Source organism: Arachis duranensis, chromosome 1 (genome assembly GCF_000817695.3).
Source record: "Arachis duranensis cultivar V14167 chromosome 1, aradu.V14167.gnm2.J7QH, whole genome shotgun sequence".
NCBI classification, from domain to species: domain Eukaryota; kingdom Viridiplantae; phylum Streptophyta; class Magnoliopsida; order Fabales; family Fabaceae; genus Arachis; species Arachis duranensis.
In genome coordinates this window covers 15,342,179-15,353,299 of record NC_029772.3, presented here as the reverse complement: position 1 = coordinate 15,353,299, position 11,121 = coordinate 15,342,179, and positions in this window count along the sequence as shown.

Genomic DNA, 11,121 nt, shown 5'->3' with positions numbered 1-11,121 from the left:
AAGCTAATACACCAAGATTTTTAACGTGGAAAACCACCTCAATGAGAGAAGTAAAAACCACGAGTCATGAAGACCAGGATATAGCTTCACTATGTTGAAAAATAGGGTACAAGAGAGTCATAAATTACTGTACAAAACGTGCATACAACAAGCCAAACAACCCAAGTTTCAAAACTTTCAAAACAAGAACAAGAAGATGAAAATATCACAAAAATAGAGCTACTGTGTGTGACCAATATCTCCAGCTATAGATGTCTAATTGAAGATCCAAACGGTGAAATCAAAGAACCAGATGTGTAGAACACACTGTCCAAATTTGAGCTCGATCCAACAGTTAACGAATCTACAGTGACCAATTTACAGAGACAGCTTTGTGTATGTGCGAAAATGACTTTCTCTCTTCTCTTCTCTCTAGTGTTTGATGTTCTCCTTACAAAATGACCTCTCTCACACAACCCTAATTCACCTCAACCACTTCAACTATTCATGAGTTTAGATACTAGCATTTGGGCTTTTTCTCCACGTAGGAAGGGAGCCCAAAAACCCAACACAACTTAAATAAGCCTTCTAATTTCTACCAAACAAATCCAATTAGCTCAGGTTTGGGATTTGCTATAATGATGTGGTTTGCATACACTAATAGATACTCAGTCTATCGTGTTATTGTGAATAAGAAAATGGCGAGTTCTATGGTATGGATAGCGAGGGACATCCAGAGGTCTGGATCTCATGTGGACGAGCTGCTATTGGGACACGTGTGAGAGAGCAGGTTCAGCCAATAGTGGGACCTATGTCAAAAGGCTGTTAAAGTCGGGTGGGTTCAGGTAGTATGTTTCTTGTGTCAGATGATTAAAAATCTAATGAAGGATAGTTAATGCTTAATGGCACGAACTTTCTTTTTTGACTAATGAGCCTGGGAGGATGCTGTTTTTTTATTTTATATATACAGACTAAATTTTTTGGGCTGGCCAAAATATGAAGTTGTCCATGCCCCTAATAGTTATATGAGTCATGAGTGTTCAAAGTGGTATATCCAAAAAATCAAGTTGCTACCAAAAAAGATTAAAAGTTTTCTAACACAAAAAAAAAACGTTAAAAGTTTGAGATTTTAGGAGTGTGTCGAAATAATCTATTAACGTAAGTTACACAAAAAATTACTAACAGTGACTAATTAAATAAATTATTGTTTCCTTTAATAAAAAATAACTACAATAAAATATATCATACTGTATAAAAATTAGTAATAATAATATCCAAAACATGCTAATATTAATAAGATAAAATCCTTAAGATTAAATTTACTCTAGTAAACTTCATAATTACATTTAGCATATTTCACACTAATCATAACAATCATAAAAAACTTTAAATAAAAAATTACTAAAGTAGATATCAACTTAAATAATTTTTTTATATTATCCTATTATTTTAATTTAGATATTTGAATCATCTTATAAATTAATTTTATAATAAAATTAATATTTATTTATTAAAATAAAAATAACATATAAAAATTAACAAAATATATTTTATATTAAAAATAAGAAATATAAATTATATATATAAGAGTATTTAATTAAATATGTTACATTTTTTTAAAAATTTTAAGTATTAACGTAAATGTTAATTTCGGATTTTTTTTACATCGTATTTTTGTTTCGTCCGACTTATGCGTATGAAGGAATGGGGATGGTACCTACAAAGACACTCCGATGCCTAAGTCAGCAAGGGGGTATAAACAGGTTTTGAGAGAGTATTGGAACTTAGAGATACCTGGGGGTATCAGTGTATTTATAGTGGTGAACTAATAATCACCATTAGAGTAGTTCCACCTTTTAAGGAGAATAACCGTCCTTTTATCTTAGAGAAGTTGAGATATGGCCCCTGGAAGTGGGTTGAGAGATTTTAGGGGCAGTTACTTATTTGAACAAGTGTTTATCTGCTAGCTAACCTTTAATCCTAACTTCCTTGAGGTGAGGCCTGTGTCGAATCTGACCTCTTCCGAGGAGGTCGGTTGTGTGGGGAGGCCAACCTATGGGTTAAGCTTTTTTATCTGATTTGGACCTGTGCCTTAGTGTTGGGTCGGGGTATGAACACCAACGTTTATGATTTTATTAATACCTATGATTAATTTTTTATTTAATTGTTTTTTTTTTAATGGGATCATAACCGATGTAATCCAATTCAAACCGCACAATGTGCTATAACATTATTATTTTATTATTATATTTACAATTATATTTATAACTTGTTCAGTTTTTATATATTTTTATATTATTCATGTATTATTATTATTTAATAAATATTTTATGTTCAAAATGTTATTTATTTATTTTAACTAACCTATAATTTTATTTATATTGTTATGTTATTGTTGACTTTTTAAGATATTATTGAGACTTTTTATGTCATTGTTGATTATTTAAAATTTGATGTTGAGACTTGTTATATGTATTTAATTTTTTTAATTTATAAAACTGCAAATTCAATCCAATCCAAACTGCACTGCAAGTAAAATTAATGTTCGAATCGGATGAGTTTTTAACTCAAAACCGATCCAAACCACACTGCGAACACCCCTACATTATAAAACAGTTTACTAAAAAAATATTAAATAATAAATGCTCTAAACCCAAACAAATAATTTTACAAGTTAAAAACAAAGAACCTGAGCTAAATCTAAATGGACCTAGCATGGAAGATTCTAATAAAAAATAATTTTAATATAAAACATATCACAACCCGTAATCATTAACACTTTTGAGTTAAATTAAATTGTAATTAAACTAATTTTTACTATCTAATCTAACATTTATAACTTACTAACAAATTACTAATTATTACTCTAACCACCATTTATAGTTTAAAAAGTCTCATTTCTAACTGACGATTATAAATAAATACTCTAAGCGGCTTAATATTACTAACATTTTTAATTTATCTTGAAAAAAAATTTCATTCACTAACCTCTTCATTAATGTACCAGCAATATAAATAATTCCGTCCAGTTAATAGATACGATCCGGGTCGTCTTCTATGTCTACAGTTTTAAATATTGTGTAATTCAAATTGTATATATAGGTGTTTATATAGTAAATCAAAGCTAATAGATTCAATTTAGCTGTAGTATATAATGCCTATAAATTGAACTGATTCTATTCAATTTACTCCCCTAGTAAAACAAAACCACTAATTTTGATTTACTATGGACATAAATCGAAACCTAGATATTCGATTTACTATATGTTAGTCATTTCAATATTTTATTATGTACTAGACCTACTAGATCGAAGTTATATATTTTGATTTATATATATATCCTTACTAATTCGAATCTTATTAATTCGATTTATCTTGAGAATGTATAATAAATTTGATTTACATATAAATACAATCAAGACAACTATGTAACATTATTATATTAAGACTATCATGTAATATTGGTTTTCATTTACTTTATTTATGTGTTTTACCCTAATTATTATTATTTCTATTGTACTACTATTTACATGAATGCATTATCAGAAGAAAATTATTGCATATTAATTAGATTATTCACTAATTACTTATAATTAAAATTATATATTTTATTATACAAAGTGATAATTAATTTGTCTAATTTTTTATTAATAGTAATCTATGAAGATTATGTAATTTATGAAAATTATAAATTTATGCATACGATGATATTAATAAAAAAAATTAAGATATTATTAAATGATTGTAGACTCAAAAATAATCATATATATGTAAAAAAATAATCATAATTTAAAAACATATAAATGACATATGACTTAAATATTTTTACGTACAATTAATATATATAAATAAATAAAAAATATTAAGAATTTAATAAATATATCCAAAGAATATACTTTACATGCCTAAAAAATTGATTAACCTATCATGAATAGGACTATCGAGATAAAATTTTACTGTACAATAATATATGTTTAGATATATAAATAAATAATAATTATAGGTATAAAAAAAATTATAATTAATGACTATAATCATTATATATCAAATTAATTTAGTATTAATTAAAACTTTATTTTTTTATTTTAAAACAAATCAATCCTATTATTATTATTAAATAAATCTACAATTATAATTAACATTATTTTACGTAATCATAATACTATCCATGATGATTATTATTATTCTTATTACACCCCTATTTGAATGAATGCATTATTAAAAATAAATTATTATATATTAATTAGATTAGTAATATTAAGCCGCTTAGAGTATTTATTTATAATCGTCAGTTAGAAATGAGACTTTTTAAACTATAAATGGTGGTTAGAGTAATAATTAGTAATTTGTTAGTAAGTTATAAATGTTAGATTAGATAGTAAAAATTAGTTTAATTACAATTTAATTTAACTCAAAAGTGTTAATGATTACGGGTTGTGATATGTTTTATATTAAAATTATTTTTTATTAGAATCTTCCATGCTAGGTCCATTTAGATTTAGCTCAGGTTCTTTGTTTTTAACTTGTAAAATTATTTGTTTGGGTTTAGAGCATTTATTATTTAATATTTTTTTAGTAAACTGTTTTATAATGTAGGGGTGTTCGCAGTGTGGTTTGGATCGGTTTTGAGTTAAAAACTCATCCGATTCGAACATTAATTTTACTTGCAGTGCAGTTTGGATTGGATTGAATTTGCAGTTTTATAAATTAAAAAAATTAAATACATATAACAAGTCTCAACATCAAATTTTAAATAATCAACAATGACATAAAAAGTCTCAATAATATCTTAAAAAGTCAACAATAACATAACAATATAAATAAAATTATAGGTTAGTTAAAATAAATAAATAACATTTTGAACATAAAATATTTATTAAATAATAATAATACATGAATAATATAAAAATATATAAAAACTGAACAAGTTATAAATATAATTGTAAATATAATAATAAAATAATAATGTTATAGCACATTGTGCGGTTTGAATTGGATTACATCGGTTATGATCCCATTAAAAAAAAAACAATTAAATAAAAAATTAATCATAGGTATTAATAAAATCATAAACGTTGGTGTTCATACCCCGACCCAACACTAAGGCACAGGTCCAAATCAGATAAAAAAGCTTAACCCATAGGTTGGCCTCCCCACACAACCGACCTCCTCGGAAGAGGTCAGATTCGACACAGGCCTCACCTCAAGGAAGTTAGGATTAAAGGTTAGCTAGCAGATAAACACTTGTTCAAATAAGTAACTGCCCCTAAAATCTCTCAACCCACTTCCAGGGGCCATATCTCAACTTCTCTAAGATAAAAGGACGGTTATTCTCCTTAAAAGGTGGAACTACTCTAATGGTGATTATTAGTTCACCACTATAAATACACTGATACCCCTCAGGTATCTCTAAGTTCCAATACTCTCTCAAAACCTGTTTATACCCCCTTGCTGACTTAGGCATTGGAGTGTCTTTGTAGGTACCATCCCCATTCCTTCATACGCATAAGTCGGACGAAACAAAAATACGATGTAAAAAAAATCCAAAATTAACATTTTTACGTTAATAGTTAAAATTTTTAAAAAAATGTAACATATTTAATTAAATACTCTTATATATACCATTTATATTTCTTATTTTTAATATAAAATATATTTTGTTAATTTTTATATGTTATTTTTATTTTAATAAATAAATATTAATTTTATTATAAAATTAATTTATAAGATGATTCAAATATCTAAATTAAAATAATAGGATAATATAAAAAAATTATTTAAGTTGATATCTACTTTAGTAATTTTTTATTTAAAGTTTTTTATGATTGTTATGATTAGTGTGAAATATGCTAAATGTAATTATGAAGTTTACTAGAATAAATTTAATCTTAAAGATTTAATCTTATTAATGTTAGCATGTTTTGGATATTATTATTACTAATTTTTATACAGTATGATATATTTTATTGTAGTTATTTTTTATTAAAGGAAACAATAATTTATTTAATTAGTCACTGTTAGTAATTTTTTGTGTAACTTACGTTAATAGATTATTTCGACACACTCCTAAAATCTCAAACTTTTAACGTTTTTTTTTTGTGTTAGAAAACTTTTAATCTTTTTTGGTAGCAACTTGATTTTTTGGATATACCACTTTGAACACTCATGACTCATATAACTATTAGGGGCATGGACAACTTCATATTTTGGCCAGCCCAAAAAATTTAGTCTGTATATATAAAATAAAAAAACAGCATCCTCCCAGGCTCATTAGTCAAAAAAGAAAGTTCGTGCCATTAAGCATTAGCTATCCTTCATTAGATTTTTAATCATCTGACACAAGAAACATACTACCTGAACCCACCTGACTTTAACAGCCTTTTGACATAGGTCCCACTATTGGCTGAACCTGCTCTCTCACACGTGTCCCAATAGCAGCTCGTCCACATGAGATCCAGACCTCTGGATGTTCCTCGCTATCCATACCATAGAACTCGCCTAAGAAAATAGCCTTCTCACCAATAAATTACCGAGATTGATGCCAACCTAAAAATATTAAATATTCTTTTTTTAAATCTTTTTAAATTAAACAATGATTTAAATTGGATACTCATCATGTTAGAAAATTTTATTTTTTTATTAGTCTATTTATATATAAATATAATCGTATTAGTTATTTATATTATGACTTATATAAAGTGGTTTTATTATTGATTTAAACAATAAAAAGAATAAATCAAGATTAATTACTGGATTAGGCGCGGCCGAGTATTAAAAACTGGTTTAAAAAAAATCATAAATTTAAAATTTGTTATACCTCAAAACCGAAATTTAATATTCTTTAAAATTTATCACAAAATTTAAAATAATAATTGGAAGTTTAGACTCGGATCGTTTTCCCTGTACTTGCAATAGGGTGTGCAATCATTGATTATGAAAATGCGGAAAAAGGTTGAGTATAAATTACTGTAATGTAAATTGGCTAGAAATTAAAGGAGTGATTAATAACTAAGTTGCAAGTAAGTAAAATCAAAGAGCAAGCAAATGACTAAGTAAACATGAGAATAAATGAGCACAATTGAAATGATAGCTATACTAAAAGGCAATTGAATCAAACTAGAAATGATTATGGCAATAAATTAATAAAAGAAAAAATTCAAGTGCTAAAAGATTTTACTTAAAAAGATCACTATTCTTGTTATTAATTATAAACATGACAATTGTTAAGAGTTAATTTCACTTTATCACTCTCTACATATTGAAAAAAAATCAAGTAAACATAATTGGTCTTAATTCACAAGTCTTAACCAACTTACTAATTAAATTTAGTAAAATATTAGCGTTAGTGAAAATAAAATCAATCAATAACTCTAAATTATCAATAAAAATTGGACATTAATGACTCAATGTCACCTAATTTTTCAACCCCAAGCTAAGAAAAAAAAATCTACTCTATAACTAATGTAAACATTTTATCAAACACTTAGTGTGCATAAAAGTAAAACATCATAAATTGCAAGAATTAATAAAAACTATACACTACAAGAGAGACGGAGAATAGCGGCGGTAGATTGCCAACTGTTTCTCCATAATTTTTCATGATAGCTGCGATTAACATCCAATCTTTTCATTGTGACGTAGAATCAACTTGGATTAGCGTCGATTCTATGAAGTCCTGCGCTAACCCCGACCCAATATAATGATTTCACCCTAAATCAGTTCAGATTACCCAAAATCAGAAAGAAGAGGAACCTGCGAAAGGAGAGTGGAAGCGTGCGAACCCCTGTACTCAAACACATCGTGCGCCGCTGTGTTACCGTATAGTTGGTGGTTGCCGACCCAACCTCCTTTCACCATCATCGACTGTTCCCCTCTACTCTACAGTGTGTGAAACCTGTAATCCCTCATCCTTGATGTGCGTAACCCACCCCTGTTCTCGCATCCATCGTGCGAGTTTGTGCCGTCTCTGAGTCACGTGACTGCCAGATGTCCTCCTCTCACCGTCGGCAACCGTTCCCTTCTCTTCCACCATGCACGAATCTGAATTATTGTGCCCTCTCCCCTGTCACTGGTTCGTACTTCCACATTGCTCTTTCTTTCTTGTTTTCATTCTTGATCACTTACAAAATTCGAATCCTATTTTCCTCAATATTTGTAAATATGTTCTTGGTTCAGATTATGCTTTCAGGTTATTTTCATTTAGATTTTGTCTATATATTTGATTAATTCAGTTTAATTGTGGCTGTTTAGAGTTAAAGATTTTGACTCAAATTTTATCTATATATTTGATTAATATTGATTCAGATTATACCTAATGTTTAACTGGGTTAAGAGAAGACATTAAAAGAATGTTAAGTAAAAGCAAATAAATTTATCTGAAATCTTTGTTTTTGATTTCTAATTGTTCTCATCCACTGCCTAATGTAGCTAGGAAACACATGAGCTTTGGATCCTCAGTATATTCTAGGACCCTAAAAAAGCTCTCATTGCAATCTAGGATTTTAAGAATTTTGTTTTGTTGTTATTGTTATTTTTTGTGGAATTCTGTTTTGTTCTTATAATGATATGAGTTGTGTAGTGGAACACATTTTTTAAAGCTCTGTATTTTTCACGTGAAGTATATATGTAGTGTACCGAGAATTTTTTTTTTTTGGAGTTAATGTCTAATTGCTACTTTGAGTTCTGGTGTTTCTTTGATCATCAACCTGCTAATTAATAATTTGTTTGAAATTTCTTGTAACAAATGCAGTTACACTAAGTCTTCCCACTACACAATTATTATATGGTGAAACGCAAAAGTTACCAAATAACTTGTGGTAATTGACAATGTATAACTAAAGTTTATTTGTGAAGTTAGACATGCTTTTGTGTTGTCGAGCTTGCAACTAGCCACTTCTACTAATGGGCGAGAGGTGCAATTAGGATTGATATATTCTTCTTTTTTGGCTTCAAGGATGCTAGGAAGCACCATATTTCTTTGTCTTACAAGTGGTCCATCGTCACTTAGAACTGAGGACTGCCTAGTCTATGCATACGTTGTATTGGCTTTTCTCTTATCTATTGTGGCTTATGACTATCAGGTACAGTACTTTTATCTTTATTATATGACATATGATTTTGTTAGAATTTTTGGGTTGGAAGTCTGGATTCTGACTCTCATACTTTATCATGTGCAGGAAATTGGATTTCTGGTGACAATATTTAGCATGTTTCACGCTTGTGTCGGGTTTATTTTACCATCACTTGCTAGATTGAGGACCACGTAAACTCATCAACAAGGCTTGTATTATAAATCTGCTTAATCGTAGATCTAATAGTTCTAATAATCTTGTTTGTAGGTATGTGCCTAATGAATTGCGTGGAGGAATGATGGGCCTTTCTATTGCTCCTGCAAATGCAGCAATTCTCTTTCTATGGTACAGGTGTGTATTCATGAAGTTATGTGAAATCATAAGAAAATTTTTTAACCAACCAAGTACTAATAACATGGCTTAATATGCAATTATGAACCATGTAATGAAAGTAACATGTGAATACTAGGTTTTGAATTTAGAATACCATGATTATGAAAGGTGGTGGCTTAAGATATTGCTCTTAACTTAAGAATCCAGACAGCTCTACTGATCTTCATGGTTTCAATAGTCTTCCCTTATACTAGCAGAAATAAGTCCAGGTCCTGGTCTAATGTCACCTGCCAACCAGTCTCAAATATGACTATTTTCTATTAGATGATTATTCAAGCTAGCTACTGGCATGTTTTAATGTAACTTTTTGAATGTGCATTGCACTTGTTAAAAGTATCAGTTTGTCCATGTAGTTGGTTAACCATCTTTGGTGATGTTGCATCACTTGCATGCTCATATAACAGATGGAGAATGGTTAAGTTCAAGATTATGACTTTATCTGCAATATGTTGTTAATTTTTCATTTCCTGAAGGGTTTTGGATGGAAAATCAGAAACTTAATTGATTACATTAATAAGTTACAAAATTTTAACACTAATGTCTTTCTTTATTATTAGCTCTCCCTTGAAGAGGTTTTAAGTTACTGACTTATCTCTTTTCTATTGTTGGACTGTGGCTTCGTGAATGAATTTCAAGATAATCATACAATGGTCTTGCTTATCAATACTTATTATTATCCACAGATAAATGTAATTAGAGATGAATAGCTGAATGAGAACTTTTTTCAAGGCCCTTTCTCATGTCCAAGAATTCACGCCAACCGCAAAGTGTTACTTAGGACGCATCATCAGGTAATCTTCTTGTTCTATCTTTATCCTTCTTATTCTAATTTCACTATTGTCGATTCAGCAATCCACATATGCTGGCTGAAGTCTAAATAATTATGCATATAAGATTATGAGTTTAGTTAGAAAACTTTATTCTCAAAACCAAAAATATAAAAAAGGAAATACTTTGTCCTTGACGTGGTAAGAGCATTACTAGGTGGTTGTTAGAGCAAATTTAGAAATATTTATTTGTTTATTTTTTTCTTTTAAGGATGACACACCTCTATCTCCTTGTTACATGGTTTAACTTCTAGCATTAGTCTTATACTCTCATATTCCTCATGAACCTAAACAATTTGAATTATTATATTATTATTTAATAAAAGAAAATTTTCATTAAGATGAGAAAAATGATAACATAAAATAGAGGATAGGAGTTGGATCAAGGCTTATCATAATGAAAATCTTGTTATTGTGTTATTAATTTGTGCTTTGCATTGAGCTATCTTTGTGCATTATGCAATGTATCTTGTCATTATATATATTGACTAATATGAGGTACTTTTCATTGCAGTGTGTTGGTTTAGAGCATATGAAGAAGGAGCTTATTTATTGATTTGCCGAAGTGATTAATATATCAATGCAAGATTATTTTATTATTAGTTTAAAGGTGAATATTACTATGACCTCAAATGGATTCATTTTGTATTCAAACATTGTAATTAGATTTTATGATCAGTTATTGATTATTATGTTTATCTTCTTATATTTGTTAAGTTCATCGCATGTATATTAATAATATGAGAAAAACCCAAAACAGTCCCTAACAATTACCTCAAAAGACAACGAGGTCTTTGACAAAAAAAAAAAAAACTAACCCGGCCCTTGAGCTTTACTTTTATGGGACGGAT